Source organism: Athene noctua, chromosome 5 (genome assembly GCF_965140245.1).
Source record: "Athene noctua chromosome 5, bAthNoc1.hap1.1, whole genome shotgun sequence".
Taxonomy (NCBI): Eukaryota; Metazoa; Chordata; class Aves; order Strigiformes; family Strigidae; genus Athene; species Athene noctua.
Genome location: NC_134041.1, coordinates 38385682 through 38406012, shown reverse-complemented (window position 1 = coordinate 38406012; position 20331 = coordinate 38385682). Strand labels below are relative to the sequence as shown.

Here is a 20331-nt window from a genome sequence, read left to right as displayed (position 1 = left end):
TTAACAATCAAGGGTTTTTTATTATTAAAAAAAACCAATTAAGAATGGATTCAACTGCTTTTCTTCTGTCTAATTCACAATCAAGAATGTTACCATTAAAGCCTCCTGAAAAGTTTTTATACCTTATACTCACAAATTATTGTAGTGATTGCAGAGTCAATTGTGATATATATAATTGCCATTATCAGCTGATATCTACTCAGTGAATTCATGATAGTGTGTCAGATTGGCTATAAACTCTGGGCCAAATTTATAGCAATAGTCTAGGTCCTTCCTGAAATTCCTGCTGGGAGTGTACAGCAATGTCACAAGGTACAAGGAAATGTACCATGAGAAGAGAGAAGCTGGAGCTTACTGCACCCTATTGATGATACTGTTCTGGTGCCTAACCACCTGAATGAGCCTTGGGCTGCCTTTCTAGGACTGATGTAGAATGGACCCCAGAATCAAAAATTCAACCCTTGTTGCTTATGGAACTAGAGATCCAACCAGAGGTTTAATGAGTCTTGTTGGATGCAATGAAGAATCGAAATCTAATTTCCATATACTCAGAGAAAAAGCAAATTAAAATTCAGATAGCATAGGTACATCAATACAAATCAGTATCAAAATAAAAAGGCCAGTGGAAAGCATTAGCAACTCTAGCAAATTAGCAGCTTGTCAGAGGTTTTAATGTGATATTTTGTTTACTACCATGTAACTCAATTAACTTCTAGACATTTATGAAGTTGCATTCATAATGCATTCCCAGTGTACTGAATGACAAATCAATGCTAGCATAAAATAAAGCCATTTAAACTAGCAATATACCAGGAAGACTCCTGAAGAAGGATCTGAACATTCCTAATGCTCAAAACATGATCAATATCATCTCTCTGTTGTTAACCAGTAGAATTACAAACCTTTTCCCACACAGCCATGCAGTTTGTATTACATTATTCAAGATGTTTGTTCACAGAAATTGGACATTTGCATAGAACTTGCTAAGTATGGATGTACATGGAGAGATTTGGTTTTCAGTTTATATGCAAGTAGATTTTGAATATCTAATAGTGGTTACTCATGTCAAAATCATACTTCTCTGTTTCACAGTAGGAGGTTGTTTCAGGCAGAACTGCAAATCAATTGCCTTTTTGGAAAGTAATTTAAGTATTTATTCAATGTTTTTTCTGCTGCAGAGATGCATCATATAGAAAACTATTGGGATCCATAGAAGTATCAGTGACATCTGCTAGTCTATGGCCAATCCAGTCGTTTTCCTTTTTATAGTGCTAGTATGATCATTGTTCTTCAGATGTTCCTAAAATGTGCCTTCATTCAGTACAACTCATATATTTATTAAAATTTTATTCTAAATAGGATTAGGGTATATTTCCTGTTTGCCTGAAGCTGTAATCTATATTTTTGGTTGCTTTATTGCACCCAAATAAAATAGGCCAACCCTCTAATAAAAACAGTAAAGCTCAGTTTCTAAGTCCCAATTTGAAGCAGTGGGCTTTATCTTAATTCACAAAAATTGTGAAAAACTTTAAGTATGTATTGAAGTTATTCTTAAATGTACTTTGTTTTTGTAATGAATAAATTATACTGCTTTTATATGAGACATATTTTTGAGCTTTATGGCAGTGCAGAGAAGGAAATAAGGAAATAATGCCTGAGAATCACTACTCTTTTTTTTTTTTTTTTTTTTTTTTTTTTCCCACTTATGGATGAGCTTGAGAAAGTGGCACTGCTGATTTTCTCTGAGTTTTAACTGTTAAAAAATGCAGGCTTTTTATAATTTAGCTGATGATTGAATGTGTTTTTCCCTTCTGGGTTTTTTGTATGGTTCTTGGAGATGCTTTGATAAAGGCAGGATGTGATAGTTTAGGCCCTGCCGGGACTGGAGACCACGTTGCCGTTGTCTCTCCCTCACCCTTGAACCAAGTAGGGCACAAACCCCGGGTTAAAATAAGGAGAAATTTAATACAACAGTGTAACAATCTGAATAACAACAATAGCAATAATATAAACAATAAACAGTAATAACAGTTGTCCTGGTTCAGCTAGGATAGGGTTAAGTTTCCCCAGCAGGGAGGGGGAAGGGATCTCCAGCTGGATTATTTATACCATGCTGAGGTCAGGTGCGGCGCGGCAGTGCAGGAAGCTTTCCTTTGTGGCTTTGGTCATGGGGACCATGCAGCGGGCTGCCAATTATCGTGTGTTCAATTAGTACATTGTAGGTAGTTAATAAATGCTTGAATTTGGAGACTTGTTGTCCGCTCCAATTGGGGATTTGCAAATCTGAGTCACTTGTCCCCCTCGTCTGAGCGGGACGTGACACTGTGTGATAGTTTTAAGTCCTGCCAGGACTGGAGACCACAGTGCCGTTGTCCCTCCCCCACCCTCAGACACAAGTAGGGCACAAACCCTGGGTTAAAATAAGAAGAAATTTAATACAACAGTGTAATAAACAATCTGAACAACAACAATAGCAATAATATCAACAACAAACAGTAATAACAGTAAACAAGACAAAAGATATACAGAGAAATACCGCAATGGACACAGCCCACAGCGCGTGCTTCCTGCGACAAAAGCCACAAAGGAAAGCTTCCCACGCTGTTGCGCTGGACCTGATGTCAGCATGGTATGAATAACCCAGCTGGAGATCCCTTCCCTCTGCTTGGAAGAAACTTAACCCTATCCTAGCTGAACCAGGACACAGGTGTACCCAGGAAGTGTGGTTATATAGATAGGGCTGCTTTGCTTTTGTTTGTCTTTTTATAGTCAACCTCTGCATCATGCAGCTTCCAGTGCAATTAACTTGGGATTTAAGAATCTTCTTGTTTATTTTGCTACTTCTCACTTGGCTTGATGAAATTTGCTAGTAACTTCCTATTATCTAAGTAATCTGTTCCTTTTCTTAGTGGCACAGGAAAACTGCACTAGGATTTAATGTTGGTGTCTTATTCCTCTTGATATGAAATCATATCAAATTACAATTCTCAGTAATTTATTACTATTATTATTATTATTATTATTATTATTATAAAACTTTCTGGCACCTGGTTGTCTCAGTCTGGTTTGTGTGGACAAGGGCCTGATTTTTTAATTTCTCTATTTTCTGTACTGAATTACATGATGGTAAAATACATATAATAGCTGCCCAGAAAAAATGCAGAACGTACAAATGCAAATCTTTCAACCTCTGCCAGAGTTTATGTTGATTTATTATATTATTTATTTAGTATAATGTCATAGTCACAGCCTAGACATTAAGAATTTCATGGCACTGAATTAAATCCCCTGTTTGCCTGTAGAAGAGGTATATTCATGGTAGATCATGCAAATGGTGGGCTAACCGCAGTGGACTCTTTTAATGAATATGCATTATTGCTCTGTTCTATACATCCTTAAATGTGACCATGTTTTCAGAAGAGGAGCTCGTTACACACATGTTCCAGTCTGCATTTGTAAACATAAATGGTTGTTTGCCTAAGCATCTATGTATTCACAATTCGGAAGCACCAAAAATGATTTACGTATCAATACTGTTAAGACTGTAAGTGAAAGCATGTATATTTGGTTTTAGCATACTGTGTTTTTCTTATGTCAAAACTATATGAGGACAGAAAGAAGCACCTTACTCTATAAGACACATCAATATATTAAAATGTGTAGTTAAAAGAAGCAGAACTTGGTGCTAAAATAATATATTGTATAGCTTTTTAGCTTTTTAGCTTTTAATTTTTAAAATAGTGCTTATGGAATTACATGTTTTGTAAAGTATTCCACACTCTCCAGTCAGTAATACTTATTCTGGAGCTAGTAAATTATGTATGCTCTTTTAAAGGATTGCATAGTTTATCCTTCTAGGTAGAAGATTCGTGCTTGACTTGTCTTTCTTCTTGAGATTAGACACCTGTTGATTTGCAAGTACAAGTATTTCTCCTGGTACTGGTTTTCAAAGAAAATCTTGGTTGTTAAATGTACATATATACTTGAGTGAAGGGAAAAGCAGCAAACTGATAAAAATCTGATGAGACTTTTTTTCAAAAGCTCTCTCTGAGACTGAGAGTAATTTTTACACTTGTAATTTTTCATCATTGTCTTCCACTTGCAGAAAGGTGGGAGTGAAATGCTAACATTTACACCACTAAGTGAGCAGGTGTGTGGAGTTTTATGTTCCAAATGCTGCTTGCGTGGCAAATTTGAGAACTTGCACTCAATTCTCATTCTAATGCCTTCAGCATTTAAAGAGACCAGTGATTGATTGACTTGTGGAAACACGACTCTACAACCATGGAGTTGTAAAGTAGGTAGGTTTATTCAGCGCTGGGTGCATGGGGGATCGCTCCCCCACAAGCATGTGCGCCCTCTGTAGCTCTTGCCTTGCTTATACGTTACAAGGTATTGCATATTTACAAAACGCCTATACATATACATAATCTATCCCTGCCTCCTCTCACTTCTCATGGTAATCAGGTCTCCTCCTCTTGCGTCTGCGCGTTGAACTCCTCTGGTCCTGGGTAGTGGTCGCGAATTCCTGGGCAGGGGTCGTACAGATGAAGTATCTCCTCTTCCTTGCTAATGAACTTTTCACCCTGTCGTTCTGCACAGTCTCAGTTGTTCCCTGGCCCCTGGCCAAACCGCCAGGCCAGTTTATGCCGGAATTTGGGGTAATCTATTGCTGACACATATACTTTAAATGACCAGAGGAAGCCTCTGTTCAGGCCAGAAGATAGTAGCCTAGCAACACTATCAATATCCAGCATGTCTACGCACACAGCCCCCAGCCTTGCACAGGCCTAAAGTTTGATCTTGCTGCATCCCCTAAACTTCCCATATCAGATGATTCTGAATTGCAGATAATTTCTACTTTTATATGAGTATTTAAATTCTTTTTTAAAGGAGCCTTTGATTCAAGAAACAATTACCCCCCAGCCTCACAAACTTTCCTGTTTCTGTATGCTCAGAACTGTACCTCCCAACTCTTCTTCAGCAACTCTGCATCAGCCAGTAATGGGCTCTTTGAAACCATGTCTCTGCAGGAATGTCATCCCAGCCAAGGCTATTTAGTAGCAGAGCTATTCCACTCACTATTCTTGTCTTTGGTCCCTGTGTTCCCCCTGGAGTGTCATCTGGGAGTGTTGCCTCAGAATAGATTGTACAAAGCCAGGAAGGGGCTACAAAGACTACCTTTAACTAGTTCTTACACTTTGCCTTTTTACAGATATCTAAAGCAAACAAAAATCTCACTGTGGACTTTATTTTGTTTTGTGCAATTGATTTGGTAAAAGCTCAGTCTTCCATGTTTTTTCATGTCCATGCTGCCCTTGGAAGTATTTAGGAGGAACAAGGACTTACGATGAGTTATGAGAACATAATTATATTCCAGGAGGGCTTTTGCTCTCTCACCCTCTCCTCTCACAGATCAGCTTTCTCATCCTTTTCCTTGATTTAGATCTCATTTGCATACCAGATGATTTTCTCCCTCATTTTCAAATTCAGCAAAATTTGAGGATTTAAATGAAAAGCAACAAGGTGAGTAATGTAAACAAGCGAAGTGGGTAAGAAGTGATTGCAAATGATGCCCACAACCTAGAATTTCCCTTTCTTTTCCCTCTGTTGCTTGCAAGACCAAGACTGAAAGAATGCAAATATTTTGTCTGCCTGGAGAAAGGATGGTGTGAATACTGGCTACAAACATTCTAAAAACCTGCCATGCTTTTCAATTTTCACACAAAACACAATATCAGTGACTACTGTACCAGAACAGATGTGTTTAATTTTGCTGGTCCAGGATCAGAGATTAAATCAGTTTCTTTACAGTGTTTTTTGTATTATACCACTGTACTATTTCCAACCCCATTGCAATGCTCTAGTGAGGTATTTCTGTGTGCTTTACTGTTTAAGCAAATTTTGATGTTTCAGAAGATATAGTCATGTCTTAATATCTACTTTGCATGTGTCACATCATGTATCCATCACCAGTTTATTGATAGAGTCTGTATAGTTGAATATCTTTTTCACAAATGATAAAAGTAAAAATTCAATCCTATCTGTATTGTAAGGAGGTGAACACATCCTACAGGAATAATATCTGTAACAAAGTTCCCTGTTTGGATTAGTGTACTTATATTTTCTCAAAGCATGATTTTTTTGGAGTTTGCAGACATCCTCATGAATGTGCTTCTTTTGCATGCTATTTGCAAGAAATATCAACTATCTATGAGAACATCTAGGATGCTTATATAGGCCCAGAAGTATTTACTGATGATTTTTTTTTTTCTTAAAAACTCTCTTATTTTCTACTCATCTTATCAGCAAAGAAAAATCTTTATCATGAATATTTGTACTGTTTATGTAAGGCATCCTATTTAGGTTCTTGGGACTTCCATGTTGTTGATCTTCCATTGACTTTACTAGAACATAGATGCTTCCAACTTTAGTCAGTGAAAGCAATAAAAAATTAAATATACTTGCCACTAAATTTCTGTCAATTTAGTGATCATACGAGTAACCTGCATGAGAAAGAACTGAAAATGAAATGGTATAACTGTTCTATTTTTCTAAATGAGCTGCTTTTCAGAAGCTGTTCAGATGAGAAGAGAAAACTCACAAAAATTGAAGGGTAATAGCTGAGGTTTAAAGCAGCGTTTTCGGGTCAGAAGAGCCCATCTCTACAGAAAAAAAATAAAGAAATATATATATGAGATAGAAGGTTAAAGGTCTTTTGTGCTACCTTTTCTCCTCTGATAGGTGACAATTAATAATGTACAAAGACAAGAGAGACTTTGAAATCTTTGTTTTCTTCCTGGCTAATGCATTCTATAGGCTGATCTGAAAGGGAGGAAAGAAAGAAACCAACACTATGCTTTGAGGAGACATAAACAGAAAAGTTTATAGCGCTATTATACCAGCGGTGTATTCAGACAAGTAATGCAAATGCCTATCTTTTATGTGCTGCACTGCTTGTTAGTGAATATGGCATAAATACTTTGACAGTGAGTATATAGGGGCTTTACAGTATTTGATACCTTGGATATAGAATGAACTTTAAAGGAGACAGTTAAGGGGTATATTTTCTGCAGAGCGCATAGGGAATGAACTGTGAGCCACACTGGCAACAATGGATATAGTACATCTGATTTTCTGTAAACCTGAAGAAAAATACCCATTATAATTACATTACTCTTTTAGATAGGATTTTTTAAAGATTCCTGGGGGAGTAAGGCACCCATTTCCTTCAGAATTTCAGGAGGTTTTCAATTGCTTTAAGGAATCTCATCCTTAGGAAATTAAGAAAGCTTCTGAGGTCTGAGTTTTCTTTATTCTAAGAACTGCTTTATCCTGACAAAACAGAGAAATGAATCCATATTACTAAACAAAATAATGAAAAAAAAACCAATAAAACAGACCTATATTTTTATATGATACTTTTCCTTGGTGACTTTCTCCTGTGTATAGAAGCTCAAGATAGTCCTATGCACCACATCAGTCTTCAAGGAGAGCTTATTTAGGGCATGGTGCATTATCAGTATGTCTCATCCTTGCCTGAAGGGATCTCTTGCCATCACAAAAACATTATTCCTCTGGGCCTTGGTTTTCTATACATGTCTGTATGTAGCCCAGAGCATAATTTCCATACTGAGCAAGGCCCACTTGGGAGGTAGCTAAGATTTACTGATGTGTTGCTTCACAATTGTGCATATATCTTAAATGTACTGGGATGGTTACAAAGAAGAAGAGTGGTGAAAAATGTGTAATGGACTCCTGCTCACATTTCAACAGCACAGATTTATCTCTATCGTAGGTATGCTACTGCATGCATTGCTCCTGAGCTTGCACTGAAGCAAAGGAGGTGGTGAATATGGAACAAAGAAAGGTTTCTCCAGAGGCTCCCTAACCAGTGTCACTTCACTTTGCCTATGTAGCTCAGAGAAGAGGCTGGCCCCATACTGACCACTGAGTACTCAGATAATCTGTCTGTGACATGGCCAGTGAATTTCATATGTGCACTTTACCTGTTGATTTCTAAATACATCCCAGCTTTGCCTCCTATTGCAGTTCTATGCAGACAGGAAGGGTTTAGTTTGTTTAATCATATTTTAGGTTTTGCTTTTTGTGACCTATTGCATCTCTTTTATCTATTATCAGCACAGAGGTCTATAGCCCCTTACTTAGTAACATTTATGGATACCGTGCTATTTACCAGGACTTAAATCAGGTTACCAACAGGCAGCACAGCATGAAGTATCTGCATTGTCACCAGCTGTAAGGAGGAAAAGCGTTTCATAGAAACTCGTCTTCTCTGGGATCTTGGGCTCTTGCCATGATACTCGTGGCCAGGTTTAAAAAAAAACCCAAACAAATGTCGTTGTGCTGTTTCTGAGTTATTTTGTTTCTTTTTTTTGTAAAAAACCTGGCCATTTATTTTGATGCATAAATGGTAATAGAACTCTTTTGAAGATCTAGCCCCATGTGAGTTTATCCTGCATTAACAGCAGATGGTGAATAGCTTCAACAGCTTTATTTCTATTAGCATCTGTCTTTGATTTATTCCCTTGCTTTGCTTTTCAGTCTTTATTGCTTCTATTCTGAAATAGCAGAGGCAGAGCTGTTGTTATCTCTCAGCCATAGCTTTTCTCACACAATACTATTGATCTCTTTTTTTTCACTCTTTGCTTTGTTACACTATCAAAAAAAAAAAAAATTGTGACTAAAAGGAAGGAGAAGGAGGATTGTTGGGAGATAATGGACATGTGAGCAATCCTGCACGTGTGCATGCCTCGGCAAGGACATGACAAGGACACAGCCCTGAAGAGAGAACAAAGAACTCAGCAAACAAACAACGCCAGGAAATGGGTTGGGCGGAGAAAGACATTGAGTGTGGCACTTATTATCCAATCGCAAGAAGGCTTGAAGCATGTGGACAAAGCTAACTATCCAATCATAATGACTGTACCACGTACCGTTCGGGTGCACAGGAGAAAGCATTATAAAAGGGCTTGTTTACCTTCAATAAATGGGCATTGCTTGATCATATTGGTTGTGTGCGTGTCCATATCTCCCGCAGAGTATGAAAGCTTTTTAATAGAGTGGCACACCAAGATCCTATTGCTGCAAATATTTGTGCATGCATTTATTTGTGCATGCTACTCCTGCTGTAAATGCTGGAGAAATTACAAGGTATGCCCTAGATATGTACATTATCCTTTGACTATTTCAGTTGAAGATGAGTCCATAAACCACCATAACTGATAACAGTGTTTGTTAAATTACATGTGACATCAGTAGTCTCAAAGATAAGATAAGCAGTCTAGACATCATAGTTTTGTAGGTTAATTTTGTCCTTCCCAATGGACAATTGTAAGTATGTTCAGTCAGTTAAGAGTCCACATATAGACTTGAACCTGTGGTAGAGAACTGAGAAAGTCAACCGAAGGAAACTATTACTTTGAGTGATGTAGAGACTGCTTTTCCTTGAGAGCATAAACTATAGCTGCTCTAGTTCTTGCACTGCGGGGAAGCAGTCACTTCATCTTCCCTGCTTTTATGCTTTTGATCTTTCTGAGTGGTTGAAGGAGCTGGCTTTTTCACCTTTTCCTAGACCAGAGCTGGTTGCTAGTGTCATGCATTCGAACATTTGTTTCAAGCCTTTACTGTCCCACCTTATTATGGGATCTTAAAAAAGGTCAGATTTATTCTAAACCATCTTCAGTTTTCATCTTAGCTTGTGTTTGTTCCTCGCATCTATCTTCCTTTGCTGTGGGCCCTAAAATCTATAACCCCTCCATTAGGTTAAATGACTAGTGTTCTTACAAGCTCTTCTTGCACCTCCTGACAGAGGTTTATATTAATGCTGGCATGCTGACACAGGCTGTCAGTTCTTCCTAAACCATATTGGTAGTTGGATCAATCCCGTCTGAATTTATGTTCACTTTTCTGATTATTTCTTTCAAAACTCATTTCCTTTATTAATATTTTGGTCCCAAGTAGGCTGGCTCTTTACTTCCAACTACATGATTTTTATTATTATAATGATGTAGACAGAAAAATCTATGATGTATTTTCCTCTCCTCAAACCGGAACTTTTCTCTTTTGATTAAAAATACCTAAGACCCTAAAATATGTTCTGTACAAATTTATTTTCAGGCATTTATAGCAGTTTGTTACTTGTTTCAGCTTTTTTCAAGGTGAGGTGTAATACAACTTTTGACTCTCAAATTAAGTCTCAGTGAGAGGAAATCTATTTGGAAGTTGTTGGAAAATTCACTTGTTTGTTTTGCTTTGGGAAGAATTTTGTACCAAATGATATAGTTATAGTAGTATGTCTGTCCAGCTCAGTTTTTCGGTTTCAATAAATGGAAGGGATTCACTGGGGCTTAGCAAACTGATCCTCCCTGGTGCCATTTTATCATTGTCTTTCAAATTACTGTTTAGTTCTGCCTGTGTAATTGGACCAGTACGGTCCCTATTTGGGAGTTATCTGCTAATTCCTCATGATTCCTTGTGTTTACTCATGCATTTATTGTTTACTCTTGTTCTAGACGTAATATGTCTGTATGACCTTTAGCATGTAAATTATTAATGCAATGATTGCCAGGAATATTTTTATTCACATGGGCTTTGATCTAATCCCATTGAAAACAAAAGTGATACTGGTATTGGCTTCTCTGTATTTTAGATCCTGCTCCTAATTTTGATTGGTGACCTAAATCACACACTTCCCTTATTCAGTGTCTTAAGTTGTATAAACAGGATGAGTCTCTTTTCTCTTCATTGATTATCTGTGAATACTCATAATTGTTCAACAAATCAATTTTACATCAAATAGAAGGCTTTTCATAATGATCATGAAAGCACTTTTGGCATGAATGCTCTCATTAATATTTGTTCCTGCCAGAATTTATGACACTTCTGCTCTGTGAGTAAAACCTAATGCAATAGAGTGTTTGAGATCAAGTTAATGAAAAAATATGAAAAGAGAAAACATCAGCTAAGCAAAGAGTTTCTACTGCAAAAGGGTAAATTAAGTCTTCTGGACTGTGTTTGTACCTGCTGTCGCTCTAAACTCAGTTGACTTCTTGGCATATATAAATGCACATATGCATATTAAAAATATATTGATCATTAAAGGCCAAATTATCTTTATATATTGACATTGTTATTACATGTGGTACCTTAGACCACTGTACGATTACAAGAATGGACATGACATAACTTTATCTGTATAATCAAAAAAATAGTTTTAGACTTCTAGTCTTGCTTTGTTTGAAAAGTTTATCAGCTTTTCTATTTCGTATTCATGCTTGTTATGGCATTCTTTTAGCAAATATTTATTTATTTCATCTCCTGAGTTTCACTCCAGGATGTCTGTAGGATAATACTGAAAGAAGAGTGGGAAGCTGAAGTGTCATTGCATAATATTTCAAAATATTATTTTCTGCAATTGAGGCTGCTGTAAACTTGGAAGCAGCATCAAGATTTCTTAGCTGTGCCCGCTAAATTAATCATGGGTCCTCCATGATTCCCACATGAGCTTAATATACTCTAAATGTTAGGATGTTCTTTTTCCCTTTGGAAAATTGGTGGCAGTAAAAAAAACATAATTACAACAAAAATGTTAAGACTTGCCTATCATCTACAAATTTTCTTTACGGGCACTGTATTTAAAAATGAAGCGGTTAATTAAGAATATGTCAGCTGATGATGAATGTCCTATGATTTGAAATAATGGTCTTCCAAAACGTATTCCTCTTTCTAAGATTCCAAAATGTTAATATCTATAAGTATTGCAAAACTAGAATGTTTAAAGTGGATAGGTAGATGCATGTAAATTGATAGATACATGCAGTGAATCTGGGGGGGCAGGGGGCTAAAACTCAATCCAGCTGGGTTTCCATGCTTTCATGAGGAGTTAGTTACACATTTGATACTCTCCCAGTCAAAACCCTACTGCTCTTTTACACTTTGTTATAGACAACAGCAGTTTGTATACTCTGAGAGAAATTGTTTGGTATGACAGGTAAAAGATATAAGTGAGTTTCAGTTGAGTAGCTAACTGCTGTCCAAATATGCTATTGTGTATTTGGCCACATGACGAGTTAAAATTATGATATTGATGATAGACTGATTAATTGTGAGGTATTTAAATGACTGATTTGCAAAGATGTGCATACATGAAAGGGTTACTGGTTTTGACACAGTGTTGCTTTACACCAAGTGAAAATGTTGCTTTTTTTCTTTTTCCTCCTTTTATATTAAGAGATTGTCAAGAGTTAGAGGGGAAAAAAATCACTTTCAAATCATCATATTTTCCAGATAATAATTCCAGTTTATATCCTAACTAGCACAAGTAAGAGCATCTGTGATTCTGAACCTCTTACCAGACCTTTAGGAAACTGAAGTTTCTTGATTTCAAACAGTTTTAAATATTCATGTAGGTGTTACTGAAAACTCGGAATAAAGAACTTATCAACACCAATGTGAAGTAGATAAGCAGACATACCTTTATTAACACCCAGGTGTGCAGGGGAGTTGTCTCACCAACAACGCAACCAAGCACCAAAATCTTATATCTTATATAGAACTTACTCATACATATTCATTAAGTATTCATACATAAGCATATAATTTATTGGAAATCATCAACATACTCTCTTCTTATTTCCAATTACGTGCAGTGAAAGCTAGAAATGTCTAGAAATGGGTCTGGGGTGTAATGTGAGTAGGAGCTCCATGAGTTGGTGGTCGCGATCTCCCCTTGCTGGAATTACCTTCTGCTTAAGTTCACGGTTTCTTGGCAGGTACTCGCAAGCTGTTACAGTTGGTTTTCCTCAGTTCCCATTAATCCTAGACCTTGACAGCCACATGCATTCTTCTAATTCTGTGTATGCATCATAAATCTGTTTATAAATCAAATTGTGTTTGTTACCTGGGTTCCAAACGCTCCTACTAGTTAATTTGGACCAATCCCTTTGGCCTTGGTATGGGGCTATACGGGGATTTTAGAGTAGCATTTCGTTGCTGATATAAAGTGGAATAAATGTGAACAAATAATTTCTACTAAAATATCTCTTAATTCTATACTCATTAAAATCAAACATAACTTAATTTCAGTTGACAGCAAAATCAGAAACATAGGGTCTGGTGGTGTCCCAATCCGATATCGGGGAGGGTTTTTAAACAATCCCAAGAGTGAGATTAAGACACAAACGAGGTCAGATGCTGCATAACCTTATGAGCTTTATTTTCTATAACAACTGATAAGAGCAATAGGACAGAGAGGAAAAGAAAGGAAAAGGTCAGAATCCCTAAGCAAGAAAACGGTAGAGGCGCAACTAATTACCACCACCACGACCAGGGATCCGGCGACGTTCTGTCGGCCCGATGACGCTCCATGTTCCTGGCTCCAAGTTGGTTCCCCTCATCAAAGGAGTACGCAGTCTGTCCTTTTTATAGTCCCCATCCCCACAGTTTGTCCCCCCATTTCCACGGGGCTCGTTGTTGTAGGTGCCACCCCATGGTCCTCCGTGTGTGCATGCCCAGGTGTCCATGGTGGTCGTGCTGGCGAGGGGCCGATCTGTCTTGCTGTGGTTTTCCCTCCACCTGGCTCACGCATAGGTGCAGCTTGATGGGTGACTGCTGAGACTGCTGATGTTCTCGTCTCGGGCGGATGTGGTTTTCGTCGGGGACTATGTGTCTCCTTCAAGATGTACTCCTTCATGCTGAGTCAGGAAGTGGTCGTGGTGGAGACAGCCATGTTGGACATACTAAAAGTCCGAAAAGTTCCTTACAGGTGGTTTAAGCCCTGCCGGGACCGGAGACCACGTTGCCGTTGCCCCTCCCCCACCCTCAGCCGGTCAGGCTGGAATTGAGGCACAAACCCAAGGTTAAAATAAGAAGAAATTTAATACAACAGTGTAATGAGTAATCTGAACAACAACAGTAGCAATGATAACAACAATAAACAGCAATAACAGTAAACAAGACAAAAGATATACAGAGAAATACAGCAATTGTTACGGACAGCTCGCTCACGTGTTTTCTGCTACCAAAGCCACAAAGGAAAAAGTTCCCGTGCTCCCGCGCCCGGACATGCTGTCAGCATGGTATGAATAACCCAGCTGGAGATCCCTTCCCCCTCTCTGCTGGGGAAACTTAACCCTATCCAGGCTGAACCAGGACATAATCCACCCCTTTATTCTATACCATCTGCGTCAAGTCCAGCTGCCATTTAGCAGTTAACAATAACAAAATAACAATTTACAAAGGCACAGGATAATTCATGGCATGTTCTCACCCAAAAACAAGTCCCCCTGTGGTACACATCGGACGTCGCCATTGTCCAGCATCACCGACCAGGTACACTCAGGTCCATGGGCAAAAGCAATCCCGTGCATGGGTTTGCCTTTATTTTTGCCTGGCGCAGGACTAAACCAGACCATTTTTCCCAATATATTCCTCATGAGCACCACAGGGATTTTATCCCCATCTACAACACGTGGAGGTTTTGACTGAGACAGGCCAGCTCAACTGGCAGATCCACTTGTGTTGACTAGCCAGGTGGCCTTTGCTAGATGCATGTCCCAGTCTTTGAAGGTCCGACCTCCCAATGCTTTCAATGTGGTTTTTAATAGTTCATTGTAACGCTCGATCTTCCCAGAGGCTGGTGCGTAGTAGGGGATATGGTAGACCCACTGGATGCCGTGTTCTTCTGCCCAGGCATTTATGAGGTTGTTGTAGAAGTGGGTCTTGTCTGACTCAATTCTCTCTGGGGTACCATGTCACCACAGGACTTAGGTTTCAAGGCCCAGGATGGTATTCTGGGCGGTGGCGTGGGGCACTGGGTAAGCTTCCAGCCATCCAGTGGTTATTTCCACCATTGTGGGCACGTAGCGCTTTCTGTGGCAGGTCTGTGGCAGTGTGATGTAGTCGATCTGCCAGACCTCTCCATATCTATATTTCAGCCATCGCTCTCCATTTCGCTGGGGCTTCACCTGCTTGGCATGTTTGATTGCAGCACACATCTCACATCTGTGGATGATCTCTGCAATGGTGTCAATAGTGAGGTCCACCCCTCGATCTCGAGCCCACCTGTATGTTGCATCTCTGCCTTGGTGGCCCGAGGTCTCATGGACCCACCGGGCTATGAACAGTTCACCTTTGTGCTGCCAGTCCAAGTCCACCTGAGCCACTCTAATCTTAGCAGCTTGGTCTGCCTGCTGGTTGTGTCGATGTTCATCAGTGGCCCGACTCTTGGGTACATGGGCATCCACATGGCGCACCTTCACAACGAGGTTTTCCACACGGGTTGAAATATCCTGCCATCCTTCAGCAGCCCAGACAGTTTTACCCTTACGTTGCCAGTTGTTCTGTTTCCATTGCTGCAACCATTTCCACAGGGTATTTGCCACCACCCACGTGTCGGTGTAGATGTAGAGCCTCGGCCACTTTTCCCGCTCAGCAATATCCAAAGCAAGCTGGATGGCTTTCACCTCTGCGAACTGGCTCGATTCACCCTGTCCCTCAGCAGCTTCAGTGACCCATCGTGTGGGACTCCATACAGCAGCCTTCTGTCATCGATGTTTTCCCACAATGCAACAAGACCCATCAGTGAACAGGGCATATCGCTTCTTTTCATCCGGCAGCTCGTTATATGGTGGGGCATCCTTAGCACGTGTCACCTCCTATTCTGGTGACATCCTGGAATCTTTGCTCTCTGGTCAGTTCGTGATCACCTCCAATATCCCTGGGCAGCTGGGGTTCCCTATTTGAGCCCGTTGTGTTATCAACACAACCCATTTACTCCACGTGGCATCTGTTGCATGCTGTGTGGAGGAGGCCTTTCCTTTGAACATCCACCCCAGCACCGGCAGTCGGGGTGCCAGGAGGAGCTGTGTTTCAGTGCTGACCACTTCTGAGGCAGCCCGAACTCCTTCGTACGCTGCCAGTATCTCCTTCTTAGTTGGTGTATAATTAGATTCAGAACTTTTGTATCCCCGGCTCTAAAAGCCTAGAGGTCAGCCTCGGGTTTCTCGACGTGTTCTCTGCCAGAGGCTCCAGGTGAGGCCATTCTCCCCGGCTGTGGTGTAGAGCTGTGCAGGTTTAACCCCTGCTGGAATTGGAGAGCACGTTGCCGTTGCCCCTCCCCCACCCGCAGCCGGTCGGGCTGGAAGTTAGGCACAGACCCAGGCTAAAATAACAAGGAATTTATTACAACAGAGTGATAGAACAATCTGAACAACAACAGTAGCAATGATAATAACAATAAACAGCAATAACAGTGAACAAGACAAAAGATATACAGAGAAATACCGCTAGATGGTCAAGGAGCAAGCCTGCCGCGTGTATGGCAACCCCCAAAACCAGATACGAAAGTAAAAATGCTCCGTCCCTGGACCTGACGTCAGCATGGTATCAATAACCCGGCTGAAGATCCCTTCCCCCTCTCTCTCTGCTGGGGAAAAACTTGACTCTATCCTAGCTGAAACAGGACAAGAGCCTGTTATTAACCTCCTGCCCTTCCCGGACTGGCCCGAGGGCTCCTGCTTGGGCAATCTCCCACTTAATTTGTTCAAAGGATTGTTGTTGCTCAGGGCCCCAATCAAAATCGTTCTGCTTACGGGTTACATGGTTAGAGAGGGCTCACAATCAGGCTGTAGTCCGGGATATGCATCCTCCAGAACCCCACAGCGCCCAGGAAAGACTGAGTCTCCTTTTTAGAGGTTGGTGGAGCCACGGCTGTTATCTTGTTTATTACCTCCATTGGGATGTGGCGACGCCTATCTTGCCATTTTATTCCTAGGAATTGAAATTCCCATGCAGGCCCCTTAACTTTCTTTTGCTTAATGGCAAAGATGGCCTTCAGGAGGATTTCAATTATATTCTTTCCTTTCTCAAAGACTTCCTTGGCTGTGTCCCCCCATACAATGATGTCATCAATGTACTGCAGGTGTTCTGGAGCCCCACCTTTCTCCAGTGCGGTATGGATCAGTCCATGGGAAATGGTGGAGCTGTGGTTCCACCCGTGGGGCAATCGGTTCCAGGTGTACTGGATGCCTCTCCAAGTGAATGCAAACTGTGGCCTGCACTCTGGCGCTATCGGAATGGAGAAGAACACGTTAGCAATGTCAGTTGTGGCGTACCACTTGGCTGCCTTCGACTCCAGTTCATACTGGAGCTCTAGCATATCCAACACTGCAGCACTCATTGCTGGCGTAACTTCATTCAGGCCACGGTAGTCCATAGTTAGCCTCCATTCACCATTAGGCTTTCTCACTGGCCGCATAGGGCTATTGAAGGGTGAGTGAGTTTTCTGGCTTTCTAGTTGACGGATCATCTGTTGGATGGGGACCAGGGAATCTAGTTTGGTGTGGTACCGTCTCCGGTGCACCGTCTTTGTAGCAATTGGCACTCGCTGCTCCTCAACCTTAAGCCACCCCACCACTGAGGGATCCTCTGAGAGGCCGGGTCAGGTGGACAACTGTTCAACCTCCTCCAGGGCAGCTATACCAAAAGCCCACTGGTACCCTTTTGGGTCTCTGAAGTACCCTCTCCTGTCACAGTCTATGCCCCGGATGCACGGGGCAGCTGGGCCAGTCACAATGGGGTGCTTATGCCAGTCCTTCCTAGTGAGGCTCACTTCAGCTTCCAGTAGGGTCAGCTGTCAGGATCCCCCTGTCACTCCGGAGATGCAAATGGATTCAACCCCACTGTAGCTCGATGGCATCAGGGTGCACTGTGTGTCAGTATCCACCAAAGCCTTATATTCTTGTGGGTCTGACGTGCCAGACCATCGGATCCACACTGTCCAGTAAATCCAATTATCCCTTTCCTCCACCTGGCTGGAGGCAGGGCCCCTCTAATCCTGCTCATCATTACTCACTTCTTGAAAGAATGATTTACTGGTCCCCTCAAGAGGGTCAGACATAACGTTCGCCATTCTATTTTGCCTGGGGGATTTCTGACTGGACACTGGAGCTACGGTTTTCTTGGAGGACTCCCCTTTTGCGAAGGTCTTCCCTTTCAGCTGCTCTACTCGTGCAGCTAGGGTGGCAGTGATCTGTCCATTCCACCTGTCACGTCCCACTCTGACGAGGGGAACAAATGACTCAGATTCGCAAATCCCCAATTGGAGCGGACAACAAGTCTCCAAGTTCAAGCATTTATTATCTACTTACAATGTATTAATTGAACACATGATAATTGGCTAAGCACAGAGCAAGTTGTGGCAAGCAATATAATATGCTTTGCATTTCTTTATAGAAAAAGGAAAAGAGGGAGGTAGAGGGAATGGGGGGATACAAATCACTGGTCTGGGTTCCTGCGCTGATCCTGCCCGCGAGGGTTCCAGGAGGCGGCCGTCTTCTTCGCTGGCATACGTCTTCTTCGCTTCACTGCTTTCTCCAGACGGCCGGGGGGGGGGGGGGGCACGGCGCAGGGAGAGGGGGTCAGAGAGAGAGAGTCATTTCTTCTCCCCTTTGATTTATACCCATTTTCCTTGGGTCTGTCCCCTAGGTCGACCCACATAGCTACGTATCCCATGTACAGGGAGGGGTAAGGTGTTTCATGGGATGATGTCATTAGCATTATCATGACAGCCCTCGTTAGCATATTGAGGGGTGTTAACTTTAATATGCATTTTGTGGATAATGAAGCAAAGTTCATTCACCGGACACATGGCCCTTGAAATTTGCCCAGGTGCCCCAGGGCAGAGCCGTCCTGTCTCCACAGGGCTCTCTCCCCCAGCTACATCGAGCAGTGTTATCAGCTTCGGCCTCCACAGAATACATCCTGTGACTCAGAGTTTTGTCTTGCGAGTGTTTGAGGCATTTCTTCAATCAGCCTCAACTTTTGCTTTCCCAGGTTGTTTGTCTTAGTTTCTCACAGGCCTGGTTTCTCATCTCTCACACCACCGCCTCAAGTTTTCTCCATGGTCACGGAGGAAAAACCACAGAGTGCGTCGTGGTGTGTACCTTCTGCTGCCTTTCTCTTGGGTGGGGAAACGTATACTTCTAATGGCTGAGACATCAGCCCATGCAGGTGGAACATAGGACATGTCCTCTTCCACTTTCTGGACCCTCTGAGACAGTTCCTCCACATCTGAGACCCAGGAATGTGGAGATGAAGGGAGATTTCCCTCATATTGCCAGAGCTTGCCAACCACTCCATCCACTGTCAGAGTGTGGGTGTCTGTCCACCAGGACACTATTGCCAATGCTTTCAATTGTGCTTCTGGTGCGCTCTTCAGGAACTTTCGCCACATCAGGTGTGTGCAAGGGGCCTGATCTGGGTCCATGGGTGACTGCTCATCATTCAGATCACTATAGATCATGTCAAACACAGCCAGTTCCCCGAGATTCTGAATGCCTTTGTCAGTGTTGGTCCATTTGCTTAGCTGACATAGGATATCATCCTTGTACGGGTGCCTCTCCCTTACACTGAGCAGGAGTCGCTTCCAAAGGCTGAGGGTTTGAGTCTGTTTCCCTATTGCCCTATCAATGCCAGCATCCTTGGCCAAAGATCCCAGCTGCTTGGCCTCTCTCCCCTCCATTTCAAAAGCACTAGCTCCATTGCCCCAGCATTGGAGCAGCCAGGTGCAAATCTGCTCGCCTCCCAGGCGGATGAAATCTCTCAGCATATCTCACAACTCAGTTGGGGATAGAGATCGGACGATCACCTCTGGCCCTTCCTCTGTTCTTGTGCTGGACCTGGCTCATCCCCATCCCCCACTTTGCGAGCTGACTTTCTGGTATATTTTGTTTTCTGTATTGGGGTGACTGATACTGGCACTGGCTGGCTCTCTGGCTCAGTTGCTGTGCTGGTGGAGGCGAGTGATGCTGGCTCTGCCTTTTCCCCCGGCCCAGATACTGTACCAGTAAGTTCATTCTCAGATCCTGCAGCCCTTTCTCCCCCTTGAGGGAAGTGGGTGGTATTAAAGAGGACACGGTAGGCATGGGCAAGTCCCCAACACATCGCAGCGATTTGTGTCTCCTGGGTTTTAGCAGATTGGAAACACACCCTTTCTAAGCACTCCATCAGCTTTTCAGAGCTCTGCATTTGTTTGGGTGTGAAATTCCAAAATATTGGAGGTGCCCACCGACTTAGGCCTTTGCCCATCTTTTCCCACACCCCTTGCCACTCACTATTATCTGACCTCGGGGTAGGTTTCCGGGCACCGCTATTGTTAGAGAAGTGCCGCATGGCCAAAACCAAAATCAGGCAGGCATTCAGAAAGCATTGTGCCATGATCACACTGGCCTGCAGGCTCCAAGGATAATTGAAACTCCCCAAAGCCGAAAGGATCTCTTCCCCTGGCTCACCCATAGAGGGGATGAGACC

The 20331-nt window shown here is 41.9% G+C and overlaps 1 protein-coding gene across 1 annotated transcript in view; it reads left to right on the top strand.

The window, feature by feature from the left end:
• Positions 1-20331, top strand: part of SH2D4B (SH2 domain containing 4B) — a 94837-nt gene that overhangs the window by 56828 nt on the left and 17678 nt on the right. The gene's annotated exons all lie outside the window — the stretch shown is intronic.